The sequence below is a fragment of the Channa argus genome, chromosome 20 (genome assembly GCF_033026475.1).
Source record: "Channa argus isolate prfri chromosome 20, Channa argus male v1.0, whole genome shotgun sequence".
Taxonomy (NCBI): Eukaryota; Metazoa; Chordata; class Actinopteri; order Anabantiformes; family Channidae; genus Channa; species Channa argus.
The window spans coordinates 7,978,200-8,005,049 of record NC_090216.1 but is presented as its reverse complement, the minus strand read 5'-3'; the positions used below and the strand labels follow the sequence as shown (position 1 = coordinate 8,005,049).

The window sequence follows — 26,850 nt, the reverse complement described above, 5'->3', positions numbered from 1 at the left end:
ACGAGCATCAGTGCTTTACTAGTGAGAGTGGATCAGATCTGACCTGGATAAAGTGGAGAAACAGTCGGTTCTGACTTCCACAGCCTCCCATGCAGTGAGAAAATGTGAGTGGCGGCTTGGGTGTTGAGGTCAGAACAGCACAAAGCACAGCCCCAGCATGCTGGTTCTTAATGCAGGGTGGGCTATTTACAGAACAACTCTACCACCCCTCCCCAACTTGCTCTACAACCCCCTTGAGCAGATCCACCACCACACAGCTGCATGTACCATGCAATCATGCAGACAGATGGAGAGAGACTTTTCAGAGCATCCAGCGCCATCCTCTTTACCCATGGAAATACTTCCCCCAACGCAAACTTCTGACTTTATTTTTCAAATGAGGTTATTTGACCTATGGGTATAAACATTCAAGATGGGACAGGGAAGACAGAAAGACTTCATGTGCTCTCTATACATACAAATGCTGCTGTCATCTGGAACTGCCCGGAACAGGCTGATGACAAAGACAGACCGGCAGCCACGATTTAATGAAGGGACACTGGAGTACATGTGTCCTCCTGTAATGAGGCTTCAATGAAAATCCCCCTTAAATTATACATTTTTTCATCTCAAAAGATTAATCAAATGTACATATGTCGGCTTTAAGTCTCCCTGCTCATGAAGAAGAAGGCCCATATGCTTTGCTAAGCCAAGAGGAACAAATTCTACTGTCCTCTTTCTATATAAAAATCTATTAAACAGTTCAGCTGAAGTTTTCAGCAGCCAGAACTGACAAATCAAGTAAGTAGCTTCCAAAATGAGTCCCTTTAATTCTGTATTCCCCGATTTCTATTTCCCCAGACAGGTTCCTTGCCGAGCTTTTGCAGACAGACTAAAAAAGAGTACATTTTGGATGAAAATTACTTTTGAAGTTGGGGCTTCAGCCCGCAGCTAAAAACACACAAGTTTAGTGTTTAAGCTCTACAACCGACACCACAACGTATTTGTTGAAATAAAACGATAAATAGATGCAGTTAGGGAGGTCCCACTGAAGTTTTTGGCCCCAGTCCCAGTCTTTAATGCTGATACTGAGTTTGATCTGATATCTACTATGTTTATGTGCAGTAAGATTTAATTTAATATGCACTGTATACACCGAAGTGACAGTTGTATCTTAGCTGCTAACACATAATTGTTCAAGAGCTTCGTGATCCAAATCCTTCAGATACCATTCAAACCCAACAAGTTATTCAGCCTAAACACACATGTACATTGTGGTTCCTACGCTCTTAGATGTTCCACAAAAGCATTTGTTCATTGAGTGTCCCCGGTATTCCAGTGGTACAAACATAGTGGTTTTATTTGGGTAAAGGCACAAAGGCACAAAGGCACAAAGACAGATATTGGCCTACAGTAACTGTTAATGTAGCACAATTTTTGTCAATATCAAAACATCACATGTAACATCAGGAATAGGCTTAAATCCACTGTTATCCGCTGTTTCCTGCCTAATAGCCCCCCCTGGTTATAATATTAACAGAAAGTTGTGTCACACTGGACTGGTTGTTTCATTTTCTGCTGCTGGTACAAACTCATCTGTACTCAACTCAACTCAACTCAACTGTATTTTACATGAAGATATTTCTTAAATGGTACATGTGGGTATGTGAACACCAATCTTTAAAATAATGTGAATGTATCCTTCAACTACCATAGAGTTGACTTTAAATTTATTTGCCTAAGTTTTGTTATAGCCACCACGGAAATTACTGCAACCATCAACCTTGAGTCAATAAATAGTCCCTATGGCTGTTGACAGTGAGGTGTGCAGATTATTCACAGTAACCCTGACACTGATTCCTTTTTTCAATGCTACACACAACACAAAATGAAACTCCATTCACCTCCAGCGCATTGAGTCGGAAGCATAAATTTTAAAACATGGGCAAACAGAGGTAAGAGTGAAAACATGTGGGTGAACCTGACCTTTACAAACAATTTTACGTCACTTTACTGAAAGGTGTGACCCATGTTAGATGAATTCTACGAGCTCAATAAAACATCCACATAATTGCAGGTGTGTAGCGTGTACCTTGGCCTGCTGAACCATCAAGAAGAAACAGCATAGAGCTGAGTTACATTTTTTGATTCAATTCGTCTTTACTGTGTGTTGTGTTTGAGTCTGTTTTTTTGGTCTGGGAAACATTGATCCAGCATAATGACATTTGTGGAAAACACTCTTTGCATAATGGACAGCCTTGTCTCATGCCATACTTGTTATCTGGCTTAGACAAAAGGAGCAGAGAATGAACATTACAGAGGGAAGTAATCCCCTTTCCTCCTACAAGGTGCATCAGGTTTTGTCACCGAATCAGGGCAAAACCCATTATACTGAAATGATATATAAACAAATCAATTTTTTATGTTCATGCATGGTTTCACAAAACCATTCCTTCAGCCCAGAGAAACAGGCAAAAAATTAGTTTGGCTGAGTGCTGCTGTTCATACACAGAATGATTGGAAATGTTCGGGAAAGTAATGGTAAAATCAAGTTTTTGTTTTATCAATGAAAGGGCAGATTTAACTATCCACGGGTTTTCCCACTCGAACACAAATGAACGATTTCCTTTCTCTGTGTCATGCATGTCTCCAGCGAGGTTAAATATCCTGCTGACCCTGTTTTCCACTTCAATCATAACTTTGAGTCTTGCACTGAAGTAGCGTGAATCGTGATCGACTCAAACCCTAAAAGTTCAAACTGGCAGTAAAGGAAACATACTGAGGCTGTGTTCTCCAGCATTTGATCAACTTGTGAAACACTATTATATGATTAATAACAATGATTTAGAGATGAAAAATAGCAGAGAAACCATTTGGGAGTGAGACAACAGCATTTAGAGCCACTGTCCTACTCAGGACAGCACAGTCTGACAGAGAGCTCAAAGCAGTGTTTCTGGTAAAAAAAAGCAGAACAAATGGGGATTACATTATATGAGGAAATAGAGTCTTTCAGTTGACCTACATCTACCATAGAGAGTTTAGATTATAATCCCAGTATACATGTTCAGCTATTGAATTTTTAGATTCTGTATCAACACTATGAAATTGTGTTAGATAACAAGTAAATGGGGTAAAAAGGGAGATTAGTGATAAGACGACACTGGCAGCACATCTGGTAGTTGAAATGTGGGCTTGCAGTTCATGATCTCATTTAATTTAATTTAATTCGAGTTTGACGTCTTTATATCTGAACATCTGCATTCACAGATGTATTGTTTACACCTTATATAGACTACAACACAAAGTTCAAACATGTAGACAAATCCACTTAAGGCTGTGAGCTTGCAAACAAGCCTGAGACACGGTAAATGCTTCTTTGCCATTTAGCGGCAGGCAGTGAGGTTTTGATTAGAGTATTCATCACACCCTGCACTTTAACACTTAAAATCAATTTGAAGAACCAGGGCACTCACACACACACACACATACACACACATTTCAACACGTTAAAATGCATAATGATTTAATGCATGGCTCTCCTCTGGCAAAGTTCTGCATAATAATCATACTCATACACAAACATCCCTAATAGCTTTAGTGATAATGGTATAATTACTAAAAATATGATTTTTAGTGACATAAAGTAAGAAAGAGATCAAACTGCCATTTAGGTAGTAGGTTAAGCTTTTTCTACAGGGTGTACAGATTGAAATGCAGGTTTTTTTTTGCAAAAATGAGAAGTGCAAAAAAAGGTCACACTTCCTTCTGTTTTTCTTTTCTATTCTAAGTCAGGAGTAACCACAAGTTGGAAGCAGTTTCACACAGTTATTCCACTTACAACTGCAAACACATTCAGAGAATGATTTTGAGAAAAAACTAAACAAAACAAAACACAACGTAGGTAAGCTCAGAAATATAAAGAATGATTTATGAATGTTTGCTTTTTAAGTTTTTTTACGTACTTTTACTGTGTAAAGCACTTGCCTTTCTATATAGCTCAAATTGCCATTAAGTTACTATTGTTTAAGTAAGGACTCCCTGTGTGTGTGTGTGTGTGTGTGTGTGTGTGTGTGTGTGCGTGCATGTGACAGAAATAGAAAGACAGAGAAAGGGGAGGGAGAGAGCGTGTACATATGTTTATGAAGCCTCAGGAAATACCAGGACAGACATGCTGACTCTCTAGCTCTTCAGGGCCATGTGACTGGAAACACACAGGCCAGATTGTTTGCATGTTTGCTCGGGGGCCACGATAAGAACCTTTGGTTGGGGAAAAAAAAATTCAAAACTCTACTCAACATTTGAATCTGGCCTGCTACTGGAGGTTTGATTTCTTACTTCTCATTAAACTCTTGTTTTTGAGCGATCAGCCATTCTGCTAATTTGCATGATGACTCTTGTCCCTGTAGCGATCCAGTGCAACTAGTCTCCATTGGCTTCCTGCTCTTGTTACATTAGCATAATGCAGATGCAACTACAGTCAGTAACCTTGCTGTAGCTCAGCACTATTTACAGCAAATACACACGCATGCTGTAAGAGTTGCATCTTTTGACAGTTGTTCTTTACTAGCCTACTTTTCTTGTTACGTAACTCTTACACATTAATGAATCAATGTATTTAGTGATAAAATACACATATGCAATCAACAAAATTTCTTCATTGATTGTTGTCGCTGACTACACTGTGCAACACGTGTGACAGAATGTTTGTCTCCTCCTCACTAGAGAACAGTCTCTTCATTGCATTTGCACACAGACACAAATAAAGTAACTCATTTGAATGATACACTGCCACTGTTTCAACGTAACCAATTTAGGCGCCATTGTGCCTTATAAAAGGTGAGTGGAACACCAACCACTGATCATGATAAAACTTGGCCTTTTCCCTTCGAGCTGTAGAAGCCAAACAGTGGTGACGGGGATGTAAATATTGTGAGCAAAGGCTCTAATCTCTTACCTCTTCATTTCCTTGTATAATAAATATTTGAACAAATCTTATTACCATATATTATGCATGTCAGTTTGAACAAAATGTTCCAGATGCCACCAAATATGAAACAATGCCAGCATTAAGAAGTGTAAAGATCCTAGGAGAGGAATTTGAGTACAAAAAAATTGGAAATAAAATCAGTCTGCTGCCACGAAGTGCTCACACCTACTATTCTGCTTGTGCTAGTACCTGGCACATAACGAGCTATCTGGCTGGACGTTTGTGCATTTTCTGCTTTGATAGTCTCACATTGCCGTTAATCTCTCACAAAGATGCCATTATAGATGTCATTAAATTTGGTATCCAGTTAAACATACAAGCAGCCCAGTCTGAATAATTAATTCCTTCTGTTCATCCTGCAGGGACTCTTCTGATCTGAGCTCAACCTGGTGAGACGCTCTGTTATGATTGGCTAAAGCAAGTTCAGTGTCTTCAGAGATCCCACTCTAATATCCAGGAGCATTTGAGGCTGCTGTGTGGGTGTTGTATGTGTTATGTGTTAAAAGAGTGATGGTGACCACTCACAAAGGCAACTGGTTACCTAGTGGTCATAATGCAGCTGAAAAGAAAACTGTTTCAAAAGGAAGCATGGTTATAATAAAAGGGGGCCCTTCGTTTATTTGGAAAGGTCCACTGTGTTGACATTAGCTTTGGTATACCAGCAGAATCCAGTTTGACTCTTACACAATGCAATGAACGTCATCTAATAACTGCAGTAAACTGCCTTTATCCTGTGAGCACCACGGTACGAGAGCTAGATTTATGCATCGTCGTAGATACATCGGAGGAGCTGGTCCATAAGACGACTGAACTGACAGGCAAAACGATGGAGTGGAACAATCGCAGTTGTTGTGGTCTATGCCACCATGACCTGTAGTTTTATATCTAGTGAAGTGTATGTCAGCCTACAGTGTAGGATACGACATAGGGTATGCGGCTATGCAGTGCCTAATTGCAGAGATAATTGCAGCGGAGATTTGTCGCAGAAGCATAAATTAAGCAAAAGTCTGTGTAATGTCCAGTTGTAATGTCCACGTGTGAATAGAGGAGTGACGATTTGCAGCAAGCAGTCTGTAGTGCGAGTGTTGATAATGTATCTTTCACAAGACTGGCAGTGCTTTATTGGGCTGTAAACCACCACTTCGCTTATGTCGAGCGTGCTATGGTTACGAGTTTCTCAGTAAATAAGGATGCATCCACAGTGTGAAACATCAATGTCCAGACCTGATGCTCCTGATATTGTCCGGAGGTCGTATTTGAAAACGGGTCGAGGACAGCTGTTTCCTGAGTTTTTAAATCTTTACTATACTGTATACTATTAATATTATAAAACCATTGTTTCTAGACTTTTTAAAAGAGGCAAATGTTTTTCCATGGCCTGTAAACTTAGTAAGCTTTAGTTCTGCTGCTCAGACTGTATCCTGACAAGTATGAGCCTTTCTTTGAGCTTTTCTGAAACCCTTGCAGCTGAAAAGTGTGTTGCATTATGATGACAAGTGGCAACTGTCATGGTATTAGCTGTTGCATAGCTGAATATTTATAACGGCTTAAGGGCTTTTAATTTGGTGAATTTCTTTCATTTTCTCCCTGATTTAATGCATTTCAAAATGTGACAAAATAATCAATGTAGTCGTTTCTTTTTTGTTGTTCCTGTGGTCGAAATATGATTAAATATAAAACAGTAAAACAAACATTACCACTGGAAAAGATAAATAAACCTTGAACCAACCGTGGCCTAACATCAAGGAAGTCCTGCTGCTGAACAGTAAACACACTGTCTGCTGTTTTAGTATCTGATAACCTTCTAATGTAATGTAACTATAATATTAAAACTGGACAAGTTTAGAGTTCTTGCTCTAAATGCAGTTTGACACGTTTGACTGTGTTTGCTCAGGGACACAGCAAATCTTTCAGGATTAAGGAGGAAACTCTATGGAGAGGGGTGGTGGAGGTGGTGTAATGTAGGTGCATGTCATCTGAAAAGACACTGCAAACAACTGACTGGCAGTCCACATCCTCCCAAGGGCAACTGTACAAGTTAGCAGTGACTAGAGGTAGAGAGTAAGGAGGGAAGGGGAAACTGACTGTTCCTGTTGGAAAGAAAACGGCGAAACAAAAACACATACAGAAAAATACACAGTCATAAGAAAAGACCACTGTCTCCATCAAAACACGAGCAACAAAGAAGCCAAACAGAGAGTTCCAGTAAAATGGCTGAGAAGTGGACACTGAACAAGCTTGGCGTTGACTCCCTATGAGTCAATCCATTGTGAGGTGTACAACACACAAGTCGAGTTCCCAGTGAATCAGAGCAGTCAGCTGCCATCCACCACCTCCGGGCACAGGCCAGTCAGGACCGCAGACATGTGACTAGCTGTCTCGCACAACTACCGTTACTGTACTGATTCTCACCAGGAGGAAGATATTGACAGCGAGGCCTCAGAAAGGTTTCTCTGGATTGACTTTAAAACATGTTTGAACATGTTTTCTCAGTTTAGTCAGCTCATATAGATAATATGCTGCTACGACATGGCAACAGGGCGAGCAGGTGTTTGTAAATCTATAGATGACTGCGACTTGTGATTTACAGTAAGCTGTCAGGCGGCTGCAGTGACATCGATTCTGCAGCCGGAGTTTGTCTGAGGCCTAGCTAAGGACACCAAAATATCCCACGTCGACCCCCCCCCCCCCCCCCCCTCCACAGACCGTGATACACGACACTACACATGCAGCTGTCTAAATATTACTTCTCCCTTCTTCTCCTTTTCATCTTGCCATTCCTCTGCTTTTCTCTCTCTCGCCTTTTCTGTCCCTGTGTGAGCTTGTAGCTGCTAAGCAGGATGAGTTTAGGAGGGACAACTGTTCAGCTGGCGCAACTGGGGATGTCCACATTTGGTGCATCGTTGTCATGTCAACAATTCAAGGCAGAGCTGCCTAGAGCTGGGAATAATTCACCTTTTGGTGTCCAACTCTGAGCTATAACCAGCCACACACCTGTGGTACCAATTATCTCGTAGCTGACCACAATTAGATTATTCCAAATGTAACAAATATTTGCTAGGAGGCACTGCAGCCGGCTTTTCTGCAAGTTAAAGTCATCACTAAATCACTGTATGCAATTAGACTTAATGTTATTCATATGAAAAGCCCGACTTGCGCTAATTTTATAAAAGGACAAACAGAACCATTAAAAGTCCTTTTTACTTCATTACTGGCTCAGCTTGTTCTCCTTATGCAAAGAGTCCCCAGGTGCATGAATGTTTCATGGCCACCCTGCTGCCTGCTTCCCTCTGCTCAGATTCAGTCTCGTCTCCCAGAGGAAGCTCAAACTCCGCTGTCAATTGCACTCACTTACACTCTGCTACCATCATCATCAGCCATTAGTGTGGGGGGGTGTCATATAAGACAGCTGTTTTGCCTTGAAGACTCAATCATCTCCTTCAGTGGGATTAGCAGCAGTATCATCATCCTCATCATCGCCTTTGATCCCAAAAATTACTAAACAAGTCAGAAATTGATGACTATCAGGCTGTGTGCCACTAGTTCCTGAGCTTTTAAAAAGCTCTGACTTCACTCTATAGCACTGAGTTATCTTTCAGAGCTGGATGAGATGAGTTTTTAATAGTTATCATATTATATATAAAGACCTTAAGAGAACTAATTAAGCAAAATCATAATTTTACACATTATAAAGGAAAAATTACTCATATTGTCCACAGTCACGTGCAGGCCCCTAAAACAATTTTAAATCTTCTCTAATGTTTTGCTAGCTGTCAGTCTGCAGCCGGGATTAGCTTGTTCACCAACCAGAAAGACTGGTTCGCTGGGTGAAATATAGTTTTTTTTTATATACAATCATTAGAAATATTGTCTAAACTGAGTTTCTGTAATTACAAAGAAGATGTCATGTGCATAGTTAACTGGCTGCATAACAAAGAAATGGTAGTTTGGAGCTAATGGGAAAATGGATTTTAAAAATACAAGAATCACAACTTTTCCATCTTGCTGTACACAAAATATGTAACACGCAAATATTTTGCGTTTTAAGATAAAATGTTTCAATTGCGAGTAAATATTTTACTTACAAAATTGTATTAATATTGTATTAGAAACTGGTTGATAACTAAGTTCAGAGAAGCTGAAATCTTTGAGCAACACACTAAAATGTTTCACTGTGTCACCATAACTAAAGAGTTATGGTGACAAACCACTCTCACATCAGGCAATTCAATTTGAAGCTAAAGCTTAATATAATTCATCTACAGCAAGAAGAATCTGCACTTATATTTGTCCTGCTGTAAATACATCTTCAAACTGGGCCACTAGAATGGCAGGCAGATCAGCTGATGTGCTAATTCGGGGGCCCTGCAGCGCTGCTGCTCATCATTTCATTAGCTTTAAACAGACATATCACAAATAGGACATTAGGCAGGGACTGTGTGAAGTCGAGTCAAGCTAGTTGGGTCTTGGTTACATTTTACATCAGGAGCGTGTCTACCATGGCTTTCGCCGATGAAAGAGAAAATGTATAACATTGAGCAGAAGAAGGCTTGCTAATATTACTACATTGTTATTATAAGAAGCTGCATTGATGTAGACCATTCACAAGCCAACAGCATCTCAATGCCAAGTGTTCTACAAACATGCTACGCTAAGTCATTATTTAATTTGTTGGCCTGGGAAGCGTAGTTTATTCAGTCTATTCAACGTGCAGGAAATTGACAAGTTTCCCATGGATGGCATGTCAAGGAGATATCAGCTTTAATTTTGCATAAAAGGAAGTCAGCGCTACATTATTTGTTCAGTGCTCTTTGTTTTCTTAGTGTGTGTGTGTTTTTTTTTGTTTGAGAAGAGCCAGGCAGACTTAAAGGAGGCTCACAGATACAACAGGGTCAGAGAACAGTGGGGAAGTTCATCGCAGAGACAAGTGTTGCTTAATGGCTTCCTCCTGCTGTACATCATCTAAGACCATCACAGCAGACTGTGGAGAACATCTGTCCTGAATACACAGACACTTTGTACCACCGCAGTCACCCTGTCAGTCAAACTTGTTCTGGCATGTCACTAACTATAACCAGCAGCTGGATTGCTTCTGAAGATGTCTGCTTGCACCGGCTTCAGGCTGTACAACGAAGCATGAGTGCATGCATCTACATTTGTATTTTGTCTGTGGGAAAGTGGGGATGACGCCACATCTATTTTTAGTCCGGTACACTGAGTTCTGCCTGATACTGCTCTGTTCCTAGGAGAGGCAGTCAGGTCATCAGCGGCAGCAGAGAGCGCAGGGATAGCTCCAGCTCTGCTCCCTGACCCTGGCCCTCCAGCTCCTACATCAGGGGGAGAGTATTACAAGACTCCTGGGTGGCAGTTAGGGGAGGCTATCTGCAAAAAAACCCACCAGTTTCTTGATGGATGCCATGTTCATCCACCTCTTTCTCCTTCTAGTGACTAATGGGCTAATAAGTCAGCTGTCACTATGGCACGTTATCTTATGCTTTCTCACGAGGATACCACCCTGGAACATCTCTGGCACAGCCGCAGCTCTGAATAAGACATGCCAGAGATTCCTTCGGTTTCTTTACAACTAAAGGTACTGTGAAGAAAATTGGTTGAGATCAGATGAAAAATCCGTATGAACATTTAGATTGTAAAAGGATAAGTAAGGAAGCAACCTTGTCCAATCTATCTTGTCGTGCCCACTTACTCACAGTGGATAGAAAATCATCTTTACAATTATCAGATCAACCTTAGTATTGAAGTCATGCTGACACAAAAGCTTCAAGTGTAAAAATCTTGTCTTAAAAATTGGTCATTGTTAAGACATGTGTTGCTCAATTAAGTCCATATGATTGTGCAGTTATTGCCAAGTTAGGTGAATTCCAGCATATCAAGAAATAGTTTGGACACTCTAATTCTAGCAATATGGAGTTTGATACATGCAGCAGCCGAAAATAACTTAAGTGATAACTTTTTGGAAAACTCATAACTTGTTGCATCATGTCTGCTATTAATTAATGAAGCTGCTGTTTAAAAGACTTAAATAAAACTTTGTACTGAATAATATACTATTTTTAAAATAAATGAATGAATGATTAAAACAAAACCAGATTTAAATTTAATGCACTCCGGTACAACTCCACAACCCACTATGACCTCAATAATAAACACATCGTAGAATTATCACCTTTCTGACAGTTTCAACTTAAAAACCGAGAAATTATAACCCAATAAAGTAGAATTCATGACATAGTTGCATTAGATTAGTTTCATGTTTACCTAATGAAGGCAGGAAGAAAACATAAATTAATGTAATGAATAAGACATTTTTCAAACAACACACCCAGTTTATATATAGTTTCATACCTTTAGACTTATGCTCTGATTACAATAAACAAACATAGATTAATGATATAAAGTACTTTGGCAAGTTTATATATCATTCCTTCTTTCTAACAAAACATGGCGCCTGTCTCCTAGATTATTATCATTAGAATAAGTAAAGTTCTTCTTTTTCCTTTCCAGAGCCTTTTGTCTTGAACTAACCTTTGTGACTCTGCTGTTTATAAGCCCAAAGTAACAGACTGGGTGTCTGTAATTTCAATTTTCATGCAGTATAGGTACTTCACAAATTTAGATTCCTGTGAAATCTGTACACGAAGATCAAGTGCTGAGTGCTTGCCGTTAGTGCCTTTCACATACAGCTCCTGCCTCATGAAATACCCACGTACAGATACGACAACAGGCTCATCATGCTTATCAGTTCGACAGCTTGTTGTTCAGACCTCTGGGTGTTTGGGATGAATGATAAACAAACTGCTCTGTCGTGTACTTGTTTAATAAAATATTCCACTTGACTCAACACTGGTCAGGGAACCGAGGGGGTTGTAATTGTGCCTGGGTGTAAAGCTGTGATCTATTTTATCAAAATACCCCCCACCCCGCCAAATTTATTATATTCCACAGAAATCTCTCTGGAATAAGAGTTCACTCTAACAGATGATAATACTCCTTATAACAAGCATGAATGTTGTGAAAAATGAAGTCAAGTGGCTCTTTTTGCTTTCCTGTGCAGGGGAGGTGGACACGTGTGCAGAGGCCAAGGCTCTGAGGCCAGGCCCTCTATCCTTCCTGTTCAGTTACCAGAGGCCTTGCTCTTATCAGTTCCAGATCTCACAAGAACAGAGAAAAAGAGAGACCACAGACAGGAAGGGGATTTTTGCCCCCCCCACCCCCTTCCTTTAGCGAGGTTAACAGAATGTCTGCACCCCTCACACTTCACAGAGGAAGGCAATTATTCACTATGGGTTTACAGTACGCTCTAGAAACCAACCAGGCAACCTTCAAACAGCAACCCAACGAAACCCGTAACCAAATCTTTATAGTGTTGAAAGGACTATTCAGTTTATCAATCATCTGATTAAAGCCAACATTTTTGAAAATCATTTAGGTTGTTTCTCTAATTTTCAGGTTTTTGTGGTTCTGTGGGCATCACACAGTACTTTGCGAATCCACAATGGGCAGTTTTCTCTATTTTCTGACATGATGTAGAACAAATAAATCCTAATCAGCAACTAAAAACAATTGTTAGTTACAGCCCAACAGGAGATTGTATTAGGATGTCAATCTACACTCCATTACTGTATACACTGATGCTTTTTCCTTTAACTGCAGCCTTTCCATCAAGCCCGGTCATATTCTCTCTCCACAAAGGCAACCTTATGTCGGCAAAGAGAGAGAGAGGGAAAACTCTGTCACTGATAGTGAGAGAGGGGAACTGACTGTGAAGCAGTCATGTCATGTCCCTGTTCATGTCATATCTCCCCGCACGCCCCATCCCTCGTTTCACTTGCTCTCACTGTCTACCTTGCCTGACATTTCCACAATAATCACTTTGGTTTATCCTGCTCGGCTGTGTGGCGGGCAGATGTTTGTCAAGGGACCGTATTTCTCAGCATTCACACTGCTATAATCAAGATTAAACACTCTTATCCATTCGTGTGTGTGTGCGCGCGCGTGTGTACTGAGTGTCCCAATTCCTAATCTGTGAAGCCATAGCTGTATTGTATAATACACTGGACAAACCAATTACTTTCCTTTTGTACTGCATAATTCTACTTTTTAGAGGAACATAAAATAAGCTCCATACTGCATAAAGAGGAACTGATGGCTGGACAGTCATGTCATTCTGTATGATGTTTGTCACACTCTATATGGACGTAAGTGTCAGTAAAAACCACAAACAGATGGAACATCTCAGCACTTTGTTACTCAGAGCCCCCAGGAGCTCCCTGTAAAAATCAACACACTCTACGAGGTGAGTCAACGTCGGCTACGCACAAACTGCTCCCATCACATGTTTACTGAAGACACTCGAGAACCATGGAAGGACGGAGCAAGTCTGAGCAAACAACGCCGGGGCTTTTAAACCACTTTAGTGACATCTCTTTCCAGTAACAGGCCTTGCTTTTAATTCCAGCTGTGACAAAACATTTTTTTCACAGAAATATTTCAGGCAAAGCAGCATCTCAGATAATTGGGGCTGTTATAGATTCTGGCAAACCTAGAGCAGAGATAATAATATCACTGCTCTTGGATTTACAGAACATAAAGCTAAACAAATGGTTTTTATTTGTGCATTGGTGCATACTACAAAACTACAGCACATACTGTAGCAAACTCTGAGTAACATTAGCAATCCTGAAACACGCTAGTGGTAGTCACTTAGAGAAGTTCTCCAACCTTATTTTTATCCCCCCCAAGACATTTTATAGTGCATTAAAAATAGCTATGGATGTTTGCCAGCCAGTTTGCTGACTATCCGAAAGCAAGATCATTAGCTAGGTTAATGCGATCATGATGCCAAGTTTTATCACAGTGCAGTTCTTAAAAAATGTAATTGTACTATCAGCTGTTTAATTACCATCTAAAGTCAATTCTTTTTGGTGGAGCAGCCTATACAGCAATAAGAGACATTTAAATATTAAATATGTATAGTGCTTTCTACTCCCACAGAGTTTAACACTGTCATGATGCTATCACCAGTTCACCAAGGTTGAAAATGAAGTTGATTTTACCACGGTTTCATTGTTTCCCATACTGTAACCAAACATATAGAAGTTAATACCAGTCAAATCTAGCTTCATTACTGTACAGAAAAGAGAGCTGAGGACAAATGTAATGAATGCCATTACCTAATGAAGTGAACATTCACCATTCCAAACACTGCTCTCTAACCTCAGAGGCTATAGAGGCTCAACAACCAGTAACTCGCCTCACTTCAGCTGCAGAAACACTCATTTGAGAGCTTCCATTTCTAATTTTTGTGGAGGAATGAAAACAAATTGTAACGTTAATATCTGTAGGTCCCACCACATACAGTAGCTTATAAGATAAAATGAAAACTCACCCGTGTAGACTTCAATCCTTGATGCGTTACCACTAAGGACCCCCCCACCCATTCACATGCTAGTTGGGGAGACACTCCAGCACTTTGCGTCGTCTGCCCCTGAGAGAAGAAGAGAAGAGAAGAAAATATATCATCAAGAGCTGCACTATTCACCAATTTCCAAACTATTAATTATTACATTTGCATTTATTTCCACTGAAAAATCAAGCCCACTCAATGATTTTGCTTCTCATTGATTCCTTTGGGCACTGAGTGGCTTCCATCTGCACTGAGTTGAGCATGAGGCACTTCTTTCCTGCACGGATAAGCTCCTTCACGCTCTTGTGCCCATGAAGGACAAATCAAAAAAGCAACCGATTCTTCACATGATCACAAAATGGCATCATAAACATCCACCACATATTAATTCGACTGCTATTGCACATTCATAATTCACTTCCAATTGATGGATAAGCCTATTAAGAGAGGCCTTCACCAGAGCTTAGCACTTAGCCCAGCTAGTATAGCATGTGTGCCCTGGAGACATCGAGATCCTTCAAAATGATAGCATTAGTTATTGGTAAAGCCCCAGTTTGTGAGAAAGCATCAACTACAAGCAAGCTAAAGTATTATTAGAGGAATACAGAAGTACAAGAACATTAAAACATAATCAGGTATTAGCATGTGACTTAAAACAAGGAGAAAACTAGACTTAATCTTTCAGCACAGGCCGGATGCTATGTAGCATGTGTTATCTTTCCACAAACTACGTGAGTCTCTAGTGCAATTTTAAAGAAAATAGCCAAGGAAATAATGTTTTCAGTTATTCAATTTGTAATTTTAAACTTGAAAGAGTTCTGCAAACCAAGACCATCACCATCCACGAGACCTTAAATGCAAAGGGTAATATTTGGGTCTTCATAAGACCATGAGTACAGTGTAAGCTGAATAAAATTCCCGGATTCTTCTTTAAATGAGAGGTCAAGGTTAAGGCAGTGCTTTTAGAAAGTCATCTGTTAAGGTAGTCGGGTTCTCAGTAGGTGAGTGAGTATCAACAACTATTGTCCATTTTCTTTTTTTCCTGCCCTATACTTGTTTTTCCTCTAACTCTCTCATTTCATTCATTTTCATGAAGTGAAAGAAAAAGTTGGTAAACACCAGCTAGATTCTTTTTTATGACTCCTTAAATGTTGAACTATACAATTTCAAAGAGAAATGAAAAAGAATGAATAAAAATGTATTCAGGTTGTTTGCCCCGGCTTGGTGAATGTGTGTGGAGGGTGTCAGTGTGCAACAAATGCTATTTACTCCACCCCCCTACTTTAAAGTCTAAAGCTGCATCCTGTTGGAGTATCATTTTCATCAGGCCCTGTGCTTAGTGACACACAGCATGTTTGCCATGGACAAGGCTAATGCTCCAAATATAAAAACTGTCTAACCACAAGGTGTATTTTCACATTCAGCAGGAGAAGGCAGTCCCTTGTGCCTTGCACTTTTTTAATCCTCTTTTTTATCACTGGAAGATTTTTCAGGCAGCATTTCTCCCCTGTTGGAAGTGCCGCTCTCTGAAAAGAGAAAGTGGAGGAACGCTGGGGGCTCAATGGGTTGGGAGAGAGGAGGAGGAGGAGGGGTTGACGCTGGGTGCCTCCTTTTTAAAGCCAGATTCTCCCCAGATACCTCTGTGCTATTCATCAACAGCTTTTCCAGGGCTGTGAAAAATCAATGTGCTCTGCACTGCAAACAGTTCATAATGACGGGGGATGGAGAGGGAAAAAAAGCTCAACTGCAACAGAATTGATTTGTTTAAGTACAATAACACGGCTCTGCAGTGCAGTGAGGAGGAGGCTTGAGGACCCAGACAAAGACTGACTGGCAGTATGAAACCACAAGAAGTAATTGATAAACTACTGGCAAAGTGTAAGTCTGAAATACAGAAACCTGTTATCTAATTAAAAGAGTGTTTCTCTGAATTACACCTGAAAGAGAATATATACAGAGACCGAGTAAACCTCATATACAAGCTATAAAATCTTTCTTTTTTAGGGTGACTTTAATAACTACCTAAATTCTCAAAGGACTCTGAAACTGAAACAAAGATCTAAGGCACTTCTTTTTCTCAAGTGCCTATAACAAGAAGTTTATTCAGATTATTGTTTTCAGTGATTAGCTATTTGTAATAAAAAAACATTAACAGAATTGGAATAAAACTACATCATAGAAATATTTTGTCTGGCCAACACCCTAAAAGTGGTGCAGTTTAATGATGTAACAAACACAAAAATAAATTCAGATTATATTTTGCTCTAATTATGTGTGTATCTCAAACACACACACACACACACAGCATTTGTACCATTGGTAAGTCATTACATCCCAAGCCAATTCAAAACCCATGCAGTCAGTGTTTGATGTTCCATGAAGTCAAGTCATCAGAATGATGACACCAGTCTTTTTCTAGAAAAAAAAAAAACTTTCACAAGGTGAGATTTTAAACCTACTGATCCTGCAAAAAACAGGAACCTGGAGTAAATTGTGTCAAGACAGGCCAGTGCAATAAAACATTTCTTAAGCCGACCAAAGAGGTGCATTTATCATTGTTATTATTCCTTTAGAGAGGCCCTCCCAGGTTTAATTGGGTCCTCATGGAGTCAAAATCCCTGCTGTTGCTGCAGCCACTGGAGCTAGACAGTCTCACCCCCCTCCCAAAGTCAGCACTGGGTTTTACTGACTGCATGAAGGAGCGTCTTTCTGCGCAAGGCAGCCATGAAACCTGTTGGTGAATCAAATGTGTGGTGGGAGCCGGACCCCTTCTGCTAAGCCAGCACAATGGCAGAAGAGGAGACACCTGGGGAGAAAAGCTCACCTGGCTCTGCTCTCTGCACTGTGGGAAAAGCTCTTGAGAGTCATTGGCTGTTTGTCCACCCAGGCAGCTCTCGGGGGCTATTATTCTCAGTAGGCAACATTTGCATTCTAACTGTATAATACAGTAGGTTTTAAATGCGTATGTAAAAAGGAAAAGGAGAAAGGGGTCTTTTAAACCTGTTTGTAAAACTGTAATCGATGAGCTAAGGTAATAAAATGGCTCAACATAAAAACTGTAGTGCATACTTCCTCAAAAACAGATGACCTGTTGCAAAAATAGTTTCTTGGTAGACCTCAGACCTTTGTATGTAGCAATATATGTAAGTAAAAAGAAAAGGACAACTGAGCAAAAAGGAAGTTTTAATCACACCATTTTATTCTCAGTAAATACCTCTGAAACTTTTAACATCCTATTCACCTCCCTTAGCAGTGCTCTATTTCCACTTTGGTGTTACCTTGGCACAGAAATCACGACGCCTCCTTCAGGCTGCTTCCTGTTGTTGATATGCTCAAGACATGCAAGATCAACCAAGATATGCATCTCTGCTTTTCAAAAGACACCCCGACAAAGACACGTGAAATCAAAGGAGGAATGCTGCAACAGCAAATGTAGGGATAGGGATAGGTGTTTGTAATGATTTTCAGCAGAGAAGCAGGTTTTGATTTTAAGGAGGTAAAAACAGGATTGTGTGGAAATCCCACGGTAGCAATCATCTGGCTTTAAAGTCTTTTAGATATACGCTAATATTTTTATAATAGACTAATTAAATAAGGGGATACTTCTATAACTGTCATGTAACGCTTTAATTGGGTTATTTTAGTTGAATAAAGAATAAAGGTCAATCACTCACCCATCCTTCAAATAATGTGATTTTTATAGATGTTAACAGCAGCAAATGATGCTTTTCACAACAGATTAGTCTGCTAATTACAATTTCTTTAATTAATATACAGTAACTTTAGTGTATAGATTATTAGAAAAACACACTAGTTCCCTAATCAGCTGCGTTCAAACCTAGATATACCCTTTTGACCACCTTATTGATAAAATTATTTATGAAATTGTTTAATTGGGGGCATGGTCAGTGCAATCATCATGTAAGCAATAATAATTAAATCTTTCTGTATTTTGGGGTATTACTAACATTTACTGTAGACACGAGTAGCCAAGTTATTCAACAGATTGTGAGTTGGTTAGGAAGTCAGGTTATTATCCAACATTCTTAATTTAATGTGGTAATTTACAGCAGTGAGGTTATGATGTTTTCATATTTTACATATACTGTACAGACTGACAGGTTAACTGAACATATTCCCAACACACACCACACTTCTACTATCAGAGAACATCCAAATGGTGTCATAACATTAGATAGAGTCACATGTTGTTATGGGGCTAACCATAAACACGAAGCATATCACTGTGGTGAATGAGTGCTATAGTGATGATTACAGGTTTAGAGATAATGGTTTTTAGTGTGATATATTTAGAGAGCATGAGACACCAGCTCAGTTAGCTCCCCAATCTTCACTCTCTGCTGATTAACACAAATGCTGGCGCCTAGTTAACCACCCCTGCTGTAATTATGTAGAGCCTCACAACAGACACATACACGTAACTTATAAAAAGGCAGACACATGCACAGAAACACGCGCTGTAGCCAAACACACTGCTGCACGTTGTATGCATGTGTGCTACCAAATCGACATTACGGAAACTACCAATTATGTGTCTTATTTATGCAAATGCAGGTAATTTGCTTCCTGCTGTTCATAGCATCCCAATATGTTTGCCCCCAAGCATCAGTTGTTTGTATTGTGGATCACCTAAGCAATTGGAAAAACTGAATCCAGTGATCCCCAAACCGTTACTCTTTCAACTGGGAATAATGTAAAAATGTTAATTTAAAGGTTTAATGTAACTTAGTAGTAGCTTTGTCAGTACTAATACTAATAATACACTCAAAAAAACTCATTGCTGAGATCTGGAAACATTCATGGATCTAATCATCATCTATCATAAAAGGATAGATGTCTTTTGGATGTTCTTTGGTAATAATTATCTTCGGTTATGATGTGTGTATTTTTGGTTGTCATATGTCTCTTTTTGGTAATTGCTCAACTATTCGTATTCATTTCGTGTTCAAAATAGCTCTCCAAAGTTCTGTTTTCTCTGTAAAGTACTTTTTACTTCAACTGGCATGCTGCTCTAAGGACTGTTATTTCATTTCATTTTTACGGTTATTATTACTCATAGCAATGATGGCCAAGATCACAAAAATAACCAGAATTTCACTTAAAATATCTATACTTTTTCTATTTCAAAAGAGTGCGCCAATGCCTGTGAGTCTCACATAAACTGATGGCTTCAATATTATTTCTCCTCCTTCTCTCTACAGTATATCTTGTTGCAAAAGCAAGAGCAGCCCAAGAGGGCGCCTGTATTTTTCTTCCTTTGTTTCCAGTCTTTCCCTATCAGAGCGAGAAGGTGGTAGCAACTCCCACTAGGGAGATAGAGATAGAGGGGTAGGCTGCTGGCAGAGTGCTAAATCAAAACTAAAAGAAAGAAAGAAAAAAAAACCCTGCACTGCCTGACCACAGACATAAGAATGATCCCCCCCCTCACCCAAATCTCCTTATATTGTCCTGCTTCATCTGCAAAGCAAATTGCATGCCCTGCAGCCAGAAATTCCTCTTTGGTCACCTGGCTGTTCTCAGCATTTCCCTGGTCCGGGAGAAGAGGAAGGTTTACTAGAGGTGAAAGACTTCATAATGTAACAGAGACAAGCAAGACAGGGAAAGAGATCATCCAGCCAATTGCAAAGCAGAGGTGGGTGTAATGAGGCCTGATCTGTCACAAGAAAGAACCACAGACCTGTATTTGCATTTTCAACCCCTTGCTTCAACTCTATCCCTTATCTATTCTTCCTCCTTTTCATAATAAGGAAAAAGAAAAGGCAATGAGAGGGAAGAAAGGGGGGAGCGGACATATACACAGAGGAATCCAGGGAGGGAAAAGACAGCACATTACTATTGGGAGGGAAGAATGATTAAAGGCTGAGATGAAAACAATCTCCCGGTTGCAAAGGAAAGAAGGAGGAATTTCCAGAGCTAATAAGCGAAGCATCATGCCTCTCCCTGGTTCAACCATAACTGTGCTGGCTAAAGCGCATTTTCTACATCCGCCCCTTTACATTAGCCTGTATTATGTGTGTTTCACATACAGTCATTAGTGGGTCTAGGATGCTGATTTTTAAAAACACTGCCCCAGTAATCATACAAAAGGAAATACTTTTGCACTGAACGGTCCATGTGGGATTTTCTCAAAATTGCGCTTGCTGCAGCTAACCAGGTATAACAGCGTTAAGATGAGTATGTCGCAGAAGACTCGGAGCAAAAAAGGAGAAGAGAAAGAAAAACAGCAACATCAATAATGAAGTGAAGGAGACAGGGGGAAGAAAACAAAGCCGTTCATAACAAATGAGAAAACTGGCAGAGCGTCTCATTGCAAGAGCGCTAACGACAATCAATTAGCAATTGCTCATGATTTTGGGTGCGCCGGAGTATAAGGTGTCTTAATGAGTCCCATTTCCATTAGCTGCTCGACTCGAGAGGCACAAGGAGGTGGCTGCTCCCACCAGCTCCTCCATCTCAATGCCTAATGACTGCGAGAGTGGATTACTCCATCAATTCCTCGCTTCTCTTTGTTTATCCCCTGCGTAAATAATGGTCAACCATTACAATGCATTAAGCGGGCCACTCTACACAGAGTGAGTGAGAGGGAGAAAGAGGAGCACAGTGGCGACATCATCTAGTGATCTCCAGGAAATCGGTTAATACCAGCCATGTGGTGGCAGAGGGGGTGGGGGGCGTGGTTGATGAAATGTGGATAGTTTTTACTGGGAGATTTAGTTGGACAGTAAATGTGATAAAATGAAAGGTAAAGGAACTTGCAGGGTGAGTTACAGACTTTCATGGAATTCAAATTCAATGAACTTCTTATGGGCAAAAGAAAAACAACAGCTTAACTTGCTTTACTTTACTTTACCTTTCAATTTATTCCATTGTCAACAATTGTCCAACAATTGTCATTGTTTTGCTTTATGTGAAAAAGCTTTTAAAAGTCTTCACCTGGACTAATTTTCTTATCTTTTTGATTCTTGAAATGTTAACAGGAATCTCCTGCAGCTGTATGAATTAGTGTAGACTTTTTAATAACAAAGTCCACACTATTTCTTTAGTAGATTACAGCAATTTTGGTCCATTGACTGTTAAGGAAGAATAATTGTACAAATCAATTTGTTTCTTCCTTGTAACAATATTCATGGAAATGTAACCTGCAATTTGAGGAACAGCATCAGTGACATAAGGGGACGGATTTGAGTCTTTTGCAATCAACACTGCAGGAACGACTGTTTTGAGTCCTATGGGAGAAAATGTATTCTCCCTGGATTGTAACAATCAATATTTCACCCAAGGCTCCATCACTTCCCTTTTATTGTTCTCTCTTTTTCTGGCACTCTTTGGTTTCTCTGTCATGTCAAAGCACCGGACAGGATAAAAATGAATGCATCAGCAGAAAAACACAAGTGGAAATGATTTTGCTGCTCTGGCCACTCAGGTCATGAATTCAGCTAACTGTGCTTATCACAGGCGGCTGCTATTAGTCTTAATAGCCATAGTGACAACCCACCTTGAGGGGAGATGGGCTCTGCACTGTGAGCCTCACAGGTGATTTTCATCTGAGGTGCCTTATGTCATAGTGAAGGTAAGGCGGTTTGAGGAATTCCTGGTGTCTTATTGGACCAAATCATCAGAACCTAGCGGGCCATTACAGACAACGGAGCCATATGTTCTTACACACTCAGCATCAATCAAAGACTAATTAAGAATCTTAGCAAATTATGATCATATTGAAATTATTAAAATTGTAATCATGAATTAGGAAAATCTAAATAGACAACTTGTCCAAATTTAATTTCATACTACATATTACTATAAACGTACGACCCCGATTCCCAAAAGGTTCAGAAGATGTGTAAAATCTAAAAAAAAAAAGAATGCAATGATTTGCAAATCTCGTCATATTTTATTCATAATAGAACATGAGCAACATATCAGATGTTGAAACTGAGACATTTTAACATTTCATGGAAAATATTAGCTCATTTTGAATTTGATGGTAGCAACATCTCAAAAAAGTTAGAATAGGTTGATGTGTGTGTGCTACACCATTGTGTAGCATCCCCTCTTCTTCTAACAACTGTCTGTAAACATCTGGGATGTGAGGAGACCAGTTTCTAGAGTTTTAGGAGAGGAATGTTGTCCCATCCTTGTATGATGCAGGATTCTAGCAATTTCAAATTTCTATCCATCTGACCATAGAACAGTTTTCTCTTTTGCCTCAGACCATTTTAAATGAGATTTGGCCTAGAGAAAACTATTCCATCCGAGGGCCCAAAGATCTTGTGCATCCAGTTTTGACCTTCTGCCTCATCCCTTGTAGATGGTGGGATCTTACAAGTCTTTAAAATTTAACATTGAGGAAAATTTTTCAGAATTTTGTGGCACAGTTAGTCATAGATGGCTGAACCTCTGTCCATCTTTACACTCAAGAGGCTCTGCCTCTCTGAAAAGCTCCTTTTATACCCAGTCATGTTAATGGATTCCTAATTCATAGTCAAATGCTCCTCCATTTGTTTTTAATTTGCAGCAATTACTTTTCCATCTTTTTGTTGCCCGTTTCAACTTTTTTGAGATGTGTCGCTGCCATCAAATTAAAACTGAGCTAATATTTTCCATGAAATGGTAAAATGTCTTAGATTCAACATCGGATATGTTTTTTATCTTCTACTGTGAATAAAATATGGGTTGTAAGATTTGTAAATTATTGCATTGTTTTTATTTATGTTTTCACATCTTCCCAACTTTTTTTGGAATTGTGGTTGTAAGACATGTTAACAGACAGTATGTAATAATAATTCATTGTATACAGTTTGTGCAGAAGGTATTTTTGTACTGTATCAAATTGTACCAACATGAATTGATAACAATGTGCACCAATGCATTCCAACAGCAAAACTTTGGTTTGCTACTGTGAAATAAAACTCCATTAATGATTAATACTGTAGATCATTGTGGAACGTGAAAGCTGGACATAGCTGACTACTCTTTCCTTTTTTTAATCTAGACACTTTTATGTGAGCTTGCTGGAGAAGAAAGTTTTCTGAAGAGCTGCTTATTTTTGTACATATGATCTAACTGAAAAACATGTTGATACGTTGATAATCAGGAAAGTATCAGCCATTTAAGTTTTACTCTTTGGCCTTCCAAGCTTGGGAGGGGCTCCAAGCATAAAGAGTCAAGTGGACATTAAAACAACAACTACAGTATGTATTACACTGCACTTTTCTTCTTGTGGAGTTAATTGCATCAGGCACAGCTTGGTGAATTTCAATGCAAACATAATCATTCACTTTTGCTCAAAATGAGAGTACTTCATGCGTACAGTGTAGAAGTGAATACTACCAGACCCAAGAAATGTATGTGACATAAGACTGAATTTCTTACTGAGAAAAACATTTTTTTCGCTCTCTGATCTAAAGGTTACTTGGTGTAGCCTGTTGAGGAGCCATGCTGGGTTGCCCCTGAATGGAACACGTAGCCTGGCTGGGCTCAAGACATGGAATAGCAAAATGAAAGTGTTTAGTTAGGTGCCCCACAAAGTACCACATGAAAGAAGCAAAATACTGTATAATCAGCTCACATAAAAGAAGTCGGCCTGCATCAACACCACGGCACAACAGAAAACTTACTGAACAGACCAAGGGCCTCACTGACCCTTAACATGAAGCCAAACAAATACTGTTTGGAAAACAAAAGTCAGGACCTCTTTATAAGCCAGAATGCATTCCCACAAGCCTAAAGACTGCTCAGCAAGTCCACTCCTCCACAAATGACTAAGCTTGTGACTGGGACCTTATCAACATGTTGTTTGTTTAGACAGGGAGAGGAGGAATTACTTTGATCCACTTTGAGACATGTTTTCTGTTACTGTCGACAGCCAGTTAAGGTTCGTATTGGGAGAGGGGATGCTAGTGCATCCACTCTGTTGCAAAGGCCAAGCACGTTCAGGGCCACAGTGGTACATCATGAAAATGTACACCAATTATCGCTTAAGTTAAAAGGATAAACTGTTGTTACTTCCAAACAACAGGACCCCTGGTGACCTTTATCATTGCTGAGAGATGACACTCTATTTTCCAAACACGACAAAGTGCTGAGGTACTGGGCAGAGCAGACTGTAGCTGCAGATCTGAGTGTAGAACAATGGGAGTCTGTGCCGATTTCTGGCCTGAACAATGGCAGGATGACATGGAGCCTGACAGATACACACAGAGCAGCAGGATCTATGCTGCAGACGGGAGAGGGAACTTCACAGAGCAGCAACACTGCCAAAACACATCTCCTCATCTTCCTTTTTCCTCTTCCAACATCTTTTATGTGTTTTGGCACCTCTGGCATTCATAACTCAAAAGTGAACAGTCAAAATTTGAGTTCCACCATGAGCACAATGAAATGAGATGGTTATTACTGAACAACTGTTTATGAACTAAATAAATCTTGAATAGAAGGTTTTTACAGTTTTTCGGTGTGAAACTGACATTTCTAGTCCCCAACTAAAAATAGAAAACAAAAATCAAGAATAATGTTCCTAACTGGATTTTCATTCCTAACCCTTGGGTACACGTGCTTTTTTTATTTATAACATGAGAAGTACCTCACTACGTTTATATCACGCTGAAATAAGGGAAAACAACTAACTTGTGTATGTCTAAAGTAAATGAAATCCACTTATCTATATCTCGCATGCTCAGCTTCCCTCTTAGTGAGTTAGTTAACAGATTATCTCAGTTGTTTATTTTAACACTGTTTCTATACATTCTGGGGACTTTATGTAAGTGTCAAACAGGCCCTGAGCCAGTAATTGAAGATTCCTGGACCAGAATTCAAAGGAAATTATAAAAAAAAAACAAAATATAGAAAATGATGCCCACACCAGGATGCAATGAAATCTCTTGTCTCCCATATTGCACAAAGTCTCCTTCATTATTGATGTCCTCAGAGCAGGACTTGAAGCAGCTTTGCTTCTCTTATCAATGATTCATTTGCTTTCCATTGAAAACACAGCAATCCCCCACTATCAAATCACACTTGAAGTAGCAAAGGAGCCACTAATCTGAAGTCTTTCCTCAATTAAACACGGCTAACATAAACCTCACACACCTGCTGTCAAAATGATCAACAGTTCTACTCTAATGTGGGGATCCCAAGCAAGTCGTAACCTGTCAGTCATTTAATACACACTCAAACAACACTCATGGCTCATAAATTAAAAATAGGATGCCAGAACCTATTTGTGCTGACTCCTGCTGCTGCCTTCTCTACTACGAACCTTGCACCTTGTCTGAACAGGATCCCGTTTTGCTCAACTACAGCAGGCATTTGATTAACAGCAAGCATAATAAAACTTTGTGGTCTGTCTCTCTGTGGAGTGGAATTGACAGCATATTGTGCAGAGTTCTTCGGTGGCAGTCTCCAATTACCTTCTGCGTGTGAGTGTTCACTGCACTAGAACTTTTCCATTTCATTATTACACTCAAGCTGCCCCCATCGAAAGCCAACCGGCAGTGGCGGCCGCAGCAGCAGTACAGCAGACCATGTCATTTGTGCACCGGGGGAGGGGTCCTTCCAAGCTGCAGTGAATTCCTCATTTGTCTGGGAAAGAGATTCATGCCTATACAAAGTACAGGTGCAGTGAGCTTTTTCTTTACCAACACAGTGAAAAGAGGGAAGGGCAACACTCAGCTCCCCCTCAGCTATGTTTGTCACAATTGCTCAGTAGGTCAACCTTCCCCTATTTAATTAAGAGAAAGATAATGTTTCAGCTTCCACTGAATGCCACCGATTCTGTTGTTCTCCAGAACTCACAAAGGATTTGGTGAAATCAGAAGGAGGAATTATTTGATGCAACTTCCATTCAAGAGGCCACTTCAGCCCGACTAATCAATACTAACCAACAAGGAGATGAGAGATGAAATTCCCTCCACTGCAGCCAAAGTCGCGTCCATCAGGAGTTAAAGGAGCTCTCAGGCTCTCTCTGCTCTTCTTCTCACAGCCGCAGTGGTGGAAAGTAGCATAGAGTATTTTATCAAATACGTAAAGCACATCAATCCACTCTGCTCCTCTCGGCCCTCCCTCTTCCTGCTCCGCTATACTCTGATACAAACTTACACTCTGCCATTATACTCTATGTTTTAGGTAAATAACATTTAAAAACTTTAATGATGAAATCCATGATTCTGGTGTTAGCCCTGGAGACAGAGAGTCAAAGAGAGTCAAAAATGATAGCAGCTCATGTGACTCATAGTTTGAATACCGTTATTGCAATTCTTTGTTTCCTGATGAGAAAAGTAGGAAATGACAGCCTTGCAAATTCTACTCATTGTAAATGAATTATTGATTGCTTTAAATATATGTTTATGGTACTGAATTCCTTAAGTTATATACACTTTTAGTTTAGCTCAATAAAATACTGCCATGTTTCATAACATACCTTCCAGGTCTGAAACATAAA

The 26,850-nt window shown here is 39.8% G+C and overlaps 1 protein-coding gene across 4 annotated transcripts in view; it reads right to left on the bottom strand.

The window, feature by feature from the left end:
- The window catches only part of LOC137106071 (zinc finger MIZ domain-containing protein 1-like), a 104,389-nt gene that overhangs the window by 62,623 nt on the left and 14,916 nt on the right, over positions 1-26,850 (bottom strand). For all 4 annotated transcript variants that reach the window (XR_010911894.1, XM_067489082.1, XM_067489080.1 and 1 more), the window contains exon 2: positions 14,373-14,471. The gene's annotated coding sequence lies outside the window, so the exon portion shown is untranslated. The remainder of the gene's footprint in view (positions 1-14,372; positions 14,472-26,850) is intronic.